General features: G+C 36.1%; 1 pseudogene; it reads left to right on the top strand.

Annotated features, from left to right (window-relative positions):
* Positions 1 to 4,969: 4,969 nt before the first annotated feature.
* LOC136169235 (olfactory receptor 8B3-like) lies at positions 4,970 to 7,104 on the top strand (annotated as a pseudogene).
* The last annotated feature ends 7,371 nt before the right edge of the window (positions 7,105 to 14,475 follow it).

Below are 14,475 nucleotides of genomic sequence, written 5' to 3'. Positions count from 1 at the left end.
CAGAAGAGAAAATAATTATTAGTGATTAAAACTCAAATTAGGTGTGAGGAATCTAGGAAATAAATTTTTGAAAATAAAAGCCTCTTTTTTATGATTCTCCTCTTTTTTATGAAAACCTAGAAATATGAAGGATATCACAGGATTTCTATGGGTAGGATGAAAACATATTTGATAATTAAAAAATTAAACTCATTAACCTCCATCACTGCGTGTGACATGGGCAAAACTAAATCACTTCTGCTTTTGTTGGCTACTTCCTCATGGATTTTAAGGTATAAAAGCATCAAACTGCTGTTAGAGAAAGATAAATTGAAAGAAATATTTGAAAACTAGCTCAAGTTATGACTATCTTTTAGGATGTTGGATTACATTCCTTTTGGAAAAAATATGGGGAAATGGTTACTCTAAAATGTGTAAGTGACTCTGCACACAGTTGCTCAGCTGTGTCCTACTCTTTGTGACCCAGTGGACTGTAGCTTGCTGACTCCTCTGTCCATGAAATTTTCCAGACAGGAATACTGGAGTGGTTGCCATAGGTTTGCTGCATATGGCCTTTATTATGTTGAGGTATGGACCCTTCATACCTACTTTCTGGAGAGTTTTTTATCATAAACGGTCCTGAATTTGTCAAAAATTTATTGTGCATCTAATGAGATGATCATATTGATTTTATTCTTCAGTTTGTTGGTGTAGTGTATAACATTGTTTGATTTGCATATATTGAAAACTCCTTGCATCCCTGCAGTGAATCCCACTTGATCATGGTATATGACCTTTTTAAAGTAATGTTGGATTCAGATTGTTAGGATTTTTTTGAGGATTTTTGCGTCTATTTTTCATCAATAATATTGGCCTATAATTTTCTTTTTTTGTGTGTAGTATCTTTGTCTAGCTTTGGTAGCAGGTCTTTTCCTTACCTACTAACACTCCTCCAAAGAACTCAGTCTCCTCAGAGTGAGATAAGAGGAGGTGAAAGTAGACTGTAAAATAATTACCAATTTGTTCTCCCATTGTATTATAAAGTTTTCTGCAATTAAAACTGTTGGTCAACAAAGCAATCTATAGATTCAATGCAATCCCTATCAAGCTACCAACGGTATTTTCCACAGAACTAGAACAAACAATTTCAAATTTGTATGGAAATACAAAAAAAAAAAAAAAAAAAAAAAACTGAAATAGCCAAAGGAATCTTGAGAAAGGAGAATGGAACTGGAGGAATCAACCTGCCTGACTTCAGACTCTACTACAAAGCCACAGTCATCAAGGCAGTATGGTACTGGCACAAAGATAGAAATATAGATCAATGGAACAGAATAGAAAGCCCAGAGATAAATCCACGGACCTATGGACACCTTATCTTCGACAAAGGAGGCAAGGATATACAATGGAAAAAAGACAAGTGGTGCTGGGAAACTGGTCAACCACTTGTAAAAGAATGAAATTAGAACACTTTCTAACACCATACACAAAAATAAACTCAAAATGGACTAAAGATCCATTTTGTAAATGTAAGACCAGAAACTATAAAACTCCTAGAGGAGAACATAGGCAAAACACTCTCCAACATGAATCACAGCAGGATCCTCTATGACCCACCTCCCAGAATATTGGAAATAAAAGCAAAAATAAACAAATGGGACCTAATGAAACTTAAAAGCTTTTGCACAACAAAGGAAACTATAAGCAAGGTGAAAAGACAGCCCTCAGATTGGGAGAAAATAATAGCAAACGAAGCAACAGACAAAGGATTAATCTCAAAAATATACAAGCAATCCCTGAAGCTCAATTCCAGAAAAATAAAAGACCCAATCAAAAAGTGGGCCAAAGAACTAAACAGACATTTCTCCAAAGAAGACATACAGATGGCTAACAAACACATGCAAAGATGCTCAACATCACTCATTATCAGAGAAATGCAAATCAAAACCTCAATGAGGTATCATTACACGCCAGTCAGGATGGCTGCTATCCAAAAGTCTACAAGCAATAAATGCTGGAGAGGGTGTGGAGAAAAGGGAACCCTCTTACACTGTTGGTGGGAATGCAAATTAGCACAGCCACTATGGAGAACAGTGTGGAGATTTCTTAAAAAACAGGAAATAGAACTGCCATATGACCCAGTAATACCACTTCTGGGCATACACACTGAGGAAACCAGATCTGAAAGAGACACGTGCACCCCAATTTCATCACAGCACTGTTTATTATAGCCAGGACATGGAAGCACCCTAGATGCCCATCAGCAGATGAATGGATAAGGAAGTTGTGGTACACATACACCATGGAACATTACTCAGTCATTAAAAAGAATTCATTTGAATCAGTTCTAATGAGATGGATGAAACTGGAGCCCATTATACAGAGTGAAGTAAGCCAGAAAGATAAAGAACATTACAGCATACTAACACATATATGTGGAATTTAGAAAGATGGTAATGATACCCCTATATGCAAAACAGAAAAAGAGACACAGATGTACAGAACAGAATTTTGGACTCTGTGGGCGAAGGCGAGGGTGGGATGTTTTGAGAGAACAGCATGTATATTTTCTATGGTGAAACAGATCACCAGCCCAGGTGGGATGCATGAGACAAGTGCTCGGGCCTGGTGCACTGGGAAGACCCAGAGGAATCGGGTGGAGAGGGGAGTGGGAGGGGAATCGGAATGGGGAATACATGTAACTCCATGGCTGATTCATGTCAATGAATGACAAAACCCATTGCAATGTGGTGAAGTAATTAGCTTCCCTCCAAATAATAAAAATAAATGAAAAAAAATTAATAAAAAGGGTACTAAGTAAAAAATATAATAAATAAATAAAATAAATTTAAAAAAATAAAAATGCTGGGCAAATATTTCAAGGATCTTAATCTGATTTTTAGAATTTTTCTTAAGTGCCTACATTTAGGAAATTCCCTAAAGCAATTTGTTTTTAATTATTTCAAATCTTATCCAAGTCAAACATTCCCACCGATGGGAGCTGGTTACTTAGACTATCTTGAAAACATTTAAAAATGCTTCCAAAACATTTCCGAATGATAAAATCCCCATTCTCTGACAAAGACATACTCAGAATCAGGTAACGTTCTTCCTTAATTCACAGGGAAAGTTAGCAGAGATTGATTTTTCACACTGTGGTAGTTTTCATTCAGAAGAATATTGTTACTTTTGGAACAGATGAAATTAGCACTTCTAAAGTTTGCATTTGACAATGGCTTAAGAAATCAACTTAATTATTACATCTCATTAGCAATGGAATCTCTGTGTGTCTGTTTGGACCTCACTAAAAGGAGGGGAATCAAGTTTGGAGGCTTACATGTATAATATGTAACTAATTATTGCAAAACTTGAACATTGCAGCATTTTAAAAATTTCAGATAAAGAAATAAAGAGACTTGGAAGTAGGACTCTTATGGAAATATGTCCACTTTGGAAATGGGCATAGAGAGGGTATGAAGCAGTGGCCTAGCTTTCCCTTCAGAGGTGAAGATAATGAAGAGATGGGAATTCACTTTGGATCTACCTGAGGGATGCTCAGTCCCCAGAGTAAAGCAAAAATGAGTCAAAGAGTAGGTCCATAAGAACTAAAGACAGATCACACACTGGGATCTACAATTTCCTTATTCCATTTATATATATATATATATATATATATATATATATGTATATAAATTCTATATATATGCATAATGTATACCCCAGGGAAGAGACTTAGAAAGCTTCTACCCAGTTTTTAACCAAGAGCATTACATCATTATACGCACATTAAATCTTGTGTGTCTAATTACTAGCAAGTGTGCAATTAAAGGCTTTGTTTTTCTTTCTACTTCTTGAAAGGACTTAATATAAACAGAAATTACACCAGATCATAAACATTTCCTAGGCATATGTCTAGACTGTCTCCTCTTAGAACCAAAGAAATCAAGCCTCAAGAATCTGAACTTCTGTCTTCAATACCAAGAGTGAAAATCATTGATAAGGGAACCAGCTCTGTGGTTTTCTGAACTAAGAAGGGTGAGTTTCTGAATTCAACTTACATATCTAATTCAATTTACAATACTTATTCCTTGTTTTGAGGTGAAATTTGAGGAACTTAATATACACCTATTCTTTCTCATTTTGTGTAGTTCTGAGACTCAAGTGAACCCAGGGAATCTGTTGGAGAGGGATCAGAGAATGTTCCACGACATGAGTGGGCCCAAACCATATCAGTCAGAAAGTTTCCTCTAAGAGGATAAAACTCACTCTTTCACCTCTATGGTTTTTACTTTGTGACAAGGGAAGTTACTTAATTCTCATAGACTATCATCCTGGATTAGAAACAGAATTTTTGGTTCTGGTCACAGAAGTCTAAAGTGTATTAGAAACCAGTGCCAGGTTGCTAGGGTCACTGAATGAGGAAATGATGAGATGAAAGTAAAACAACTGTGTCCTAATCCACCACTCTTCTCCCTTGGTTTTTCCAGCAGGTATGTTTGCATATGGTAGCACTGGCCTTCCCTCTGTAGTCTGTTTGTGATATCCTTTCCTATATTTAGCTTATAAAAGCTCTAATTAAGGGCAAGTCCATATTGCTGTATTGTGATAAAGGTAAAGGCAGATTCTATGGGAATAATTTGGGATAGTGTCAGGAATCCACACTCTGTGTACTCTTTAGCACTGGACTTCCCTGGTGGCTCAGGGGTAAGAATCCGTCTGCTAATGCAAGAGACACAGGTTCATTACCTGAGTTGGGGAAATCCCTTGAAGATGGAAGTGGCAACCGACTCCAGTATTCTTGCATGGGAAATCCCATGGACAGAGGAGCCTTGTGGGTTATAGTCCACGGATTTGCAAAAGAATTGGTCATGACTTAGCAACTCAACAACAACAAAATTACTCTTCTGTAGGATGAGACACTGTGGGAAGAGCTGAGTTGTCCTCTAATGAAACAATTTCCTGCTCTATACACAGATTCCCTTAGAGAAGAATGGCTTCTGGAAATGTGTCTTTTGTGACCGAATTCATGCTGTTGGATTAACAGATCATCCACATTTCCAGTTACCCTTTTTCTTCCCTTTCCTAGGAATGTACATGGTCACTGTGCTGGGAAATTTGGGATTGATAATCCTAATTGCACTGAATTCACTCCTACACAACCCCATGTACGTTTTCCTCTTTAACTTGTCCTTCATCAGCTCAGTTCAGTTACTCAGTCGTGCCCAAGTCTTTGCAAACCCATGGACTGCAGCATGCCACGCTACCCTGTCCATCACTAACTCCTGAAGCCTACTCAAACTCATCTCCATTGAGTTGGTGATACCATCCAACCATCTCAACCTCTGTCATCAAATTCTCCTCCTGCACTCAATCTTTCCTAGCATCAGGGTCTTTTCCAATGAGTTGGTTCTTTGCATCAGGTGGACAAAGTATTGGAGCTTCAGTTTTAGCATCAGTCCTTCCAATGAATATTCAGGACTGATTTCGTTTAGGAGTGACTGGTTTGATCTTGCTGTCCAAGGGACTCTCAAGAGTCATCTCCAACACCACATTTCAAAAACATCATTTCTTCAGCACTCAACTTTCTTTGTGGTCCAACTCTCACATCTGTACATGACTACTGTAGAAACCATAGTTTTGGCTATTTGAACCTTTGTTGTTAAAGTAGTGTCTCCACTTTTTAAACATGCAGTCTAGGTTGGTCATAGTTTTTCTTTCAAGGAACAAGTGTCTGTTATTTTAATGGCTACAGTCACCATCTGCAGTGATTTTGGAGCCCCCAAAAATAAAGTCTCTCACTGTTCCACTGTTTTCCCATCTATTTGCCATGAAGTGATGGGACCAGATGCCATAGTCTTAGCTTTCTGAATGTTGAGTTTTAAGCCAACTTTTTCACTCTTCTCTTTCACTTTCATCAAGAGGTGTTTAGTTCTTTTTTGCTTTCTGCCATAAGGGTGGTGTCATCTGCGTATCTGATGTTATTGATATTTCTCCCAGCAATCTTGATTCCAGCTTGTGCTTCATCCAGCCCAGCGTTTCTCATGATGTTATCTGCATATAAGGTAAATAAGCAGAGTGACAATATACAGCCTAGACGTACTCCTTTCCCCATTTGGAACCAGTCTATTGTTCCATGTCCAGTTCTAAATGTTGCTTCTTGACCTGCATAGAGATTTCTCAGGAGGCAGGTCAGGTGGTCTGGTATTCCCATCTCTTTAAGAATTTTCCACAGTTTTTTTGTGATCCACACAAAGTCTTTGGCATAGTCAATAAAGCAAAAGTAGATGTTTTTATGGAACTCTCTTGCTTTTTTCTACGATCCAGCAGATGTTGGAAACTTGTTCTCTGATTACTCTTCCTTTTCTAAATCCAACTTGAACATCCAGAAGTTCTTCATAGACTTCTGCTATTCTTCTGTGTTTTCACCCAGAATGCTGATTGACTTTATATCAAAGAAGAATATTATTTCTTATATGGGATCCATGATACAGCTCTACTTTTTCAGGTTTTTCACCATTTCTGAAATTTATGTGCTAACATCAATGGCCTATGACAGCTATGTGGCCATCTGTAACCCACTCTTATATAATGCTGCCATGTCCACTAAAGTGTGTTCCAGCTTTATGCTTGCTTCCTACTTGATGGCATTTTCTGGTGCCATTGGTCACATTGGATGCATGTTCAGACTGACCTTCTGTGAGCAATCCCCATCAACCATTATTTCTGGGATATCTTTCCTCTGCTCAAGCTCTCCTGCACAAGTATCCACATTAGTGATCTGGGAGTTTTCATTGAGGTGGGCATCAATATCATTATGCCCAGTCTCACCATATTTGTCTCTTATGGTCTCATCCTCGTCAACCTCTTCCATATCAGCTCCATGGAGGGCAGGTCAAAGCCGTCAGTACCTGCTGCCCCCACATCATTGCTGTTTCTCTCTTCTTTGGATCATGTATATTTATGTATCTCAAACCTTCATTTTCTGGGTCTATGGATGAAAGAAAATTCTCTTCTCTCTTATACACCAATGTGGTTGCCATGATGAACCCCTTGATTTACAGCTTGAGAAATAAAGATGTGAAAGCTGCTCTGAGAAAACCTCTGAGTAGGAGAAAATTTGAATAGATAGAGTATCTCTGTGCAGTTGGTCACAGGACAGAAATTTCTGTGTTTAATCATAATAACTTTGTTGAAATTTTTTTTTTTTTTAAACCACGCAGAAGGAAATCTGAGTCATCTCTCTATTTATTTACATTTTGTGTTGAGCCAGATTTTTCTTGCAGACTGTCTCATCATCTCCCATTTATTAATACTATTTGGAAAAAATGTGTTACCTCTTGCTTCTTTCTCAGTTTGAACGTTTTTTTAACCCTCTGAAAATTTAAAACTGTCTATAGTTGATGAAATCAGGGAATATTAGAGTGAAATAGAATCATTGGGAATGTTTATCTGCCACTTTCCATTGGGAGCATGAATTAGACAATATTTTCTCTTCCCATTATTTCAGTCTTCTTTGAGCAAGAATGTATCTCCTTAAATGCCTGAGATGGAAGGTTCCATAATGTTGGTTAAGTGCAAACAACTTTAGTTTTCTAAACATTATGCATTATGATTATGGAAAATTTTTTCTTTGTTTGCACATCCAGTCCTGCACATAACATATTGTTAAAATATATCACCTGGATGGGAGAACTAAGTTGAGAGTGGTACTCTGCTTCTACTTTATGTCATCGTTTTTGTTTCAGTAAACATGGAAAGGAGAAAATACCCTAATTTGAAAGTTGACTTCGTCTTTGGATAGTATATGACTTTTTCTCAGGGTGAGTATCAGAAAAATTTATAGCAGTACCAAAAAAGCTTTTTCAATGTGTCTCCTCAGCCTAAGAAACAAAAGCAAAGTTAAGCAAAAGGGACTGCATCAAACTGATAAGACATTGTACACCACAAGAAACTTAGCAAAATGAAAAATCAGTCTGCTGAATGGGAGGAGATATTTGCAAATGATATGTCTGATAACAGGCTAATATCCAAAATATACAAATAACCTGTATTACTCAGCATCTAGAAAACAAACAACCCAATTAAAAATGGGCAGAGGTGTATTTTTTCAAAGACATATGGATGACTACCAGATCCATGAAACAATGTTCAACTTCACTAATCTTCAGAAAAATGCAAATCAAATCCAAGGAGATACCTCACTACTGTCAGAATGGCAAACAAAAAGACAAGTCAAATTTGTTACTGACAATGTGGAGAAAAGGGACTGCTTATGCGCCATTCGCAGCATGTAAACACAATGGAAAACAGTGTGACGTTTTCTCAAACATTTAAACAGAACTACTATAGAGTCCAGCCACTCCATTCCTGAGTATTTACCTAAAGGAAACAAAATCACTAATTCAAAATATATACATACCCTGAAGTTCACTGCATCATTTTTTATAATGGCCAAGATACGTTTGCCTAAAGGCCCAATGATGTAATAGATGAATGGATAAAGGAGATGTGGTGTATATTTATACAATGGAATATTTCTTATACATAAGAATGAAATTTTGCTATTTGAGACAACATAAATGAACTTACAGAATGTAAAGAGAAATAAGTCAGATAGAGAAAGACAAACACTTATTTCTCTTATGATTTCACTTATATTTCGAATATACAAAACAGAAAAAAAGTAACAACATAGGTAAGCAGAAGCTCTACAGATACAGAGAATAAACATTGTTTCCAGAGGGAAGGAAGAGGGGATTGGAGAGAAATTGGTGAGAGAGTCTAAGAGGTATAATCTTCCAGTTACAAAATAAACGAGTGATAGGCATGAACAGTGTGGGGAAAGTAGTTGATTATAGTGTAGTATCTTTGTATGCTGAAAGTTGGTAACAAGACAAATTGGTGTTAGTTTCAAAGTGTATAGTAATAGAAAATCAGTTTATTATCATTAGGAACTAATAGAATGTTGTTGGTAAAGTAAACTTTAAAAGCAAATAAAGAAACAGTTGTTTGGAAAAATAGATTAGACTTATGTTTACCAAGTGGGCTTTCCTTGTGGTTCAGCTGGTAAAGAATATGCCTGCAATGTGGGAGACCTAGGCTTGATCCCTTGGTTGAGAAGATCCCCTGGAGAAGGGAAAGGCTACCCACTCCAGTATTCTGGCCTAGAGAATTCCATGGAATATATAGTCCATGGGGTCACAAAGAGTTGGAAATGACTGAGCGACTTTCACTTTCATGGTTACCAAAGGTGGGGATCTGGAGAGAAGAGGAAGTAGATGAAGATAGGACAAATGTCCTGTTCTAAGATGAATAAGTATTGGATGTAATATACAATATGATAAGTATAAATAACACTGCTGTATGTTTTATATGAAAGTTGTTAAGAGAGGAAATCCTTAGAATTCTCATTACAAAGAAAAAGGATACTTTTTTCCCTTTTATTTTGTATCCATATCAGATGATGGGTGTTCTTATTGTGGTTATTACTTCATGATGCATGTAAATCAAATCATTATACTGTACATCTTAAACTTACACAACGCCATATGAAAAAAGGGAAATTGTTAGCCTTTCAATAGTGTCCTAGTCTTTATGACCCCATAGACTGTGCCAAAAGCTCCATGGAAATGTCCAGATAAGAATACTGGAGTAGGTAGCCATTTCTTTCTCCAAGGGATATTTGTATCCCAGGGATTGAACCCAGGTCTCTTGCATTGCAGGCAGACTCTTCACCATCTGAGCCATCAGGGAAGTGATTATATTTCAAAACCCAGAAGAAACATGTTTAAAAATGGAAAAAAGATATTATGTGTTTGGATTTGAATGTATTCTAGATACTAGGTATTTATCAATATTATATTTAAATAATATACTAGGTATATTATATTTAAATAATATGCTAGGTATATTATTTAAAAGATATACTAGGTATATTATTTAAAAGTATTTCTTCCATTCTGTTAGTTCTTTATTCATTATCTTGATGATATCTTTGAAACCTCAAAAGTTTCTAATTTCATGATGTTCAGCATCCACTTTTTCATTTGTCCTTTATTAGTCATATCTAAGAACCATTGTCCATCCCAAAGTCAAAAAGATTTACTTTGATGATTTCTTCTAGGAGTTTAATAACATTATCTTTCATATTTAGATATGAGGTTTATTTTGAGCTAACTTTCTTATTTTGTGGAGTGCTCCAAATTCATTCGTTCAAAATTAACTTTATTATTCTAGTAACTTTTGCTGGAAAGACTACCCTATCACATAATCTTGGCATCACTGTTGAAAATCAAGTGAGCATAAATGGAATTACTTATTTTTGTATTCTGTGATACACACACACACACACACACACACACATATATCCCTCACACATGTGTATGTAAATGTAGCAAATTCATATCTGTGCTCTAACTTCATTTTCTTTCACTTCATTTCTCTAATGTGCCTGTATCACTATTTTTAAATATATTTATTTAAAATCTTTTTTTTCCATTGGTTAAAAACAAAGGTAGTTATGGTGTTATAGTGTTTTCAGTGTACAATTTGTGACCATGGTGACAGTAAGAGAGAGGGTAGAGAGGTAAAAGGAAGAGGCTGTATACTTTCTTCTCCTGAAGTCATTTCTGGACAAGCTGCTTCCTTTGCCTATTAATATTTCTCTAAAGGGCTCAAAGCCTTCTTCCAATGAGATAAGAGGAAATTGAAATGGAAAATAATTACCTTTTATTACCCTATAGTATTATAATTTATAGTTTTCTGCAGTTAAAATATATTAAACATATATTTCCAGGATCTTAGTCTAAATATTAAAATTTTCTTCAGAGCCGTCATGTGGGAAATTCCCTAAAGCAATATTTTCTTCTAATTCATATCTACTCAAGTCAAAAACTTCCACCAAAAGCAGTTGTTTACCTAGATTATCATGAAAACATTTCAAAATATTTCCAAAACATTTCCAAATGATAAAATTCCCTTTCTCTGATAAGGCCTTACTTGGACCAAATAACTTTCTTCCTTAATTCCCAAGGAGAGTTATCAGAGATTAATTTTCACACTGTAGTAGTTTTGATTCAAAAGAACATTTTTACTTTTAAGACAGATGAAATCTGTAAGACGGCATTCCTCCTTTAGGGAAAAGTCTTTAGACCCAGTGTTATGTTCCTTGTGTATCATCTATTATGTTATAGACTTTTTAGAGAGTTTTTGATCTAACATATCTCAGAAGCAACAAAATGTCCCTATAAGTGAGCTGTTGATAGGATTGTTGGTACCCCAGATAGGATAAATTCCAGATTACTGCACTTCCTTCAAATAATGCAGATTCCATTACATTGTGGGATTTGCTAGAATGAATTTCTGAGTCCTATTTCTCTTTCGATCTTTTCACAAGTTTTCAGCTATGGAACTGTTTGAGGAACTGAAAGGGCACTCAAACATGGCCACTTGGCTCTGAAGAGAACATGAAAACTGCACTGATCACATGAATTGTGGATTGTCAGGTCCTCTTTGTGCTGCTTTATCTTTACTTAGGGTCTTCCCTAGTGGCTCTGATGGTAAAGAAACTGCCTGAAATGTGAGCTCCAGGTTCAATCCCTGGGTCAACATGATCACCCAGAGAAGGGAATGACAACCCATTCAGTATTCAGGGTCTCAGGAACACAGTCAGGTTCAGCTTAGTTCAGTCACTCAGTCACGTCCAACACTTTGTGATCCCATGGACTGCAGCACACCAGACTTCCCTGTCTATCACCAACTGTCGAGGTTTACTCAAACTCATGTCCATCAAGTCAGTGGTGCGTTCCAACCAACTCATCTTGTGTTGTCCTCTTCTCCCACATTCAATCTTTCCCAGAATCAGGATCTTTTCTAATGAATCAGCTCTTTACATCAGGTAGCCAAAGTATTGGAGCTTCAGCTTCAGCATCAGTCCTTCCAATGAATATTCAGGACTGATTTCCTTTAGGATTGACTGGTTTGATCTCCTTGGTGTCCAATGGACTCTCAAGAGTCGTCTCCAACACAACAATTTAAAAGCATCAATTCTTCTGTGCTCAGCTTTTGTTATGGTCCAACTCTCACATCCATTCATGACTAGTGGAAAAACCAAAGCTTTAGCTATATGGATGTTTGTGGGCAAAGTAAAGTCTCTGCTTTTTAATATGCTGTGTAGGTTGATCATAGCTTTTTTTCCAAGGAGCAAGCATCTTTTAATTTATGGCTGCAGTCATCATCTACAGTGATTTTGGAGCCACAAAAATAGTCTGTCACTGTTTCCACTGTTTTCCCATCTATTTGCCATGAAGTGATGGGACCAGATGCTATGATCTTAGTTTTCTGGATGTTGAGTTAAGCCAGCTTTTTCACTCTCCTCTCTCACCCTCATCAAGAGGCTTGTTAGTTCCACTTCACTTTCTGCCATAAGGATGGTGTCATCTGCATAAGTTAGAAAAGGCAGAGGAATCAGAGATAAATAAGCAGGGTGGCAATATGCAGCCTTGACATACTCCTTTCCCAATTTGGAACCAGTCTGTTGTTCCATGTCCAGTTCTAACTGTTGCTTCGTTTGACCCATACACAGGGTTCTCACGAGACAGGCTAAGTGGTCTGGTATTCCCATCTGTTTAAGAATTTTCCATAGTTTGTTGTCTAGCGTCTCTTATTAAATATCATAAGCATTTGTGAAGTTTCCTGGAGTATTTATAGCCTCAGTTCCTATAATTAATAATTTTCTCTTTACAGTGGATCCTTTCCATAATACTACATATGTATCATACATCTTCTTACCTAATTTAGTTTGATTAGTAGATTTAAATATTATACAATATTTTGAGAAGATTCTAAATAAATAATACAGAACTATTTAAAGTTTCAAAGAAGCCAAAAATTAAAATTTCAAATAGCACAATCTTTACTTTGATTCACCAGAAATTTAGTGCCTGTTGGTCTTTTCCATTTCTCTCTCTTAGGCATTGTCATGAAAAAAATAAATCAATAAATCACATAATCATGACAGCACAAGTCACTGTTTTGTGTGTTGAGGAACTCCTTTTTTATGAGCAGCTTGAAGACCTTTTTTGAGAGTTTGATGCTTTCTACTAGCAAGAGAACTCTCTTTTATTATAGAGTTATATTCTTAACCTTCTTTCAAATATATATAAGCAATGTGTGTAAATATAGGCACATATTTTTATTTTTCACACACAAGCACACATATACTTATAAAATAGGTTGAACTTCCCAAGACAAGTAAAAAATGACAAGTAAAAAAAGCAAAAACAAAAAGACAAGTAAAAAGTAAAAATTATCCAATTTTCTTTTCTAGATTTTTGAGAAGGTTAAAATTTTTACAAAGGTTAATATGCACAAAATACGTATATTAATCAAAATGGTATTTTCATAGCTTCTCATCAAAGATAAAACAGACTCAATTTCTTCCTTAGTTTTAACGAAGGGTTAATCATAGTTTTGAGAATTATACTTTTAATTCATGCTTCAATTTTCAAATGGGTAATGGAGAACCATTGAAGATATTGAACCAGGGAGGGACAGAGCTGTGATTTCAAACCTCAGTGTTTAGGGCTAAATAGGAGTATCTTGGAAAATACTAAAATTATCATTAGGAAGCACTAAAGTTCAATATTACAGCCATTCAGCTTAAACACAAAAAGCCAGAGGTTGTGTGGTGGCTGAGGTACAGGGGTGGAGGTCATTGTGCTTCTAGATGCTACGGTTTAGCATTTGAAAAATGTTGAATACATTCTCGGACAAAAACTACATGATTATCAGAAGTATTAATTAAGTTCCTCCCATGTCCTCTGCATAGTGCTTAGATCTGGGGGCTAAACAGTAAACAAGATAGGAAAAATATTTTTCCTTATAGAATTTAGAGTTTATCAAGGAACACGGGTATTCAGGGGTGAAAAAAAACTCTGATGTGTGTTATGATGGAGAATCTAGTAGAATTTGTTAAAACATGAATAAAGACAGCTGATATGTATTGACTATTTGCCATATGCCAGGCACTGATTCAGTCATTTTACTTAGACATTTTTCATTTAATTAACTCAGCAGCACGATAAAAGAGATACCATCTTTACCATCCAATTTTACAACTTTGAACTGAAAGATTAAATAAGTTGCCCAAAGAGTTATAGGATGTAAGTAAATTAAGATTCACAATGCTCTCTCTACCTCCATAGTCCCTACTCATTTCTATAATGAGAAGAAATTGATAACTCCGATTACTGATACGTTGCAGAAAATGACCAAGTGAGAGAATCAGGTAGAAATTACAAGGTTGTTTTTTTTGTTTGTTTGTTTGTTTTTTAAGTATAAGCTGTAGAAAGAATAGATAACTTTGTGAATTATTTCGGAGACATTTCATAGTGAGAAGAGCTGAAGTGAGTTACTGAAACATTTGAAAAGTTTCTGATGACGAAACACAGAAATCTGGAAATAGGAGTCTTACAGATGATATGTCCATTTGGAAAG

The sequence above is a fragment of the Muntiacus reevesi genome, chromosome 5 (assembly GCF_963930625.1).
Source record: "Muntiacus reevesi chromosome 5, mMunRee1.1, whole genome shotgun sequence".
Lineage (NCBI taxonomy): Eukaryota > Metazoa > Chordata > Mammalia > Artiodactyla > Cervidae > Muntiacus > Muntiacus reevesi.
Note: the sequence above shows the minus strand (reverse complement) of the source record. Positions and strands in the feature narration are given on the sequence as shown.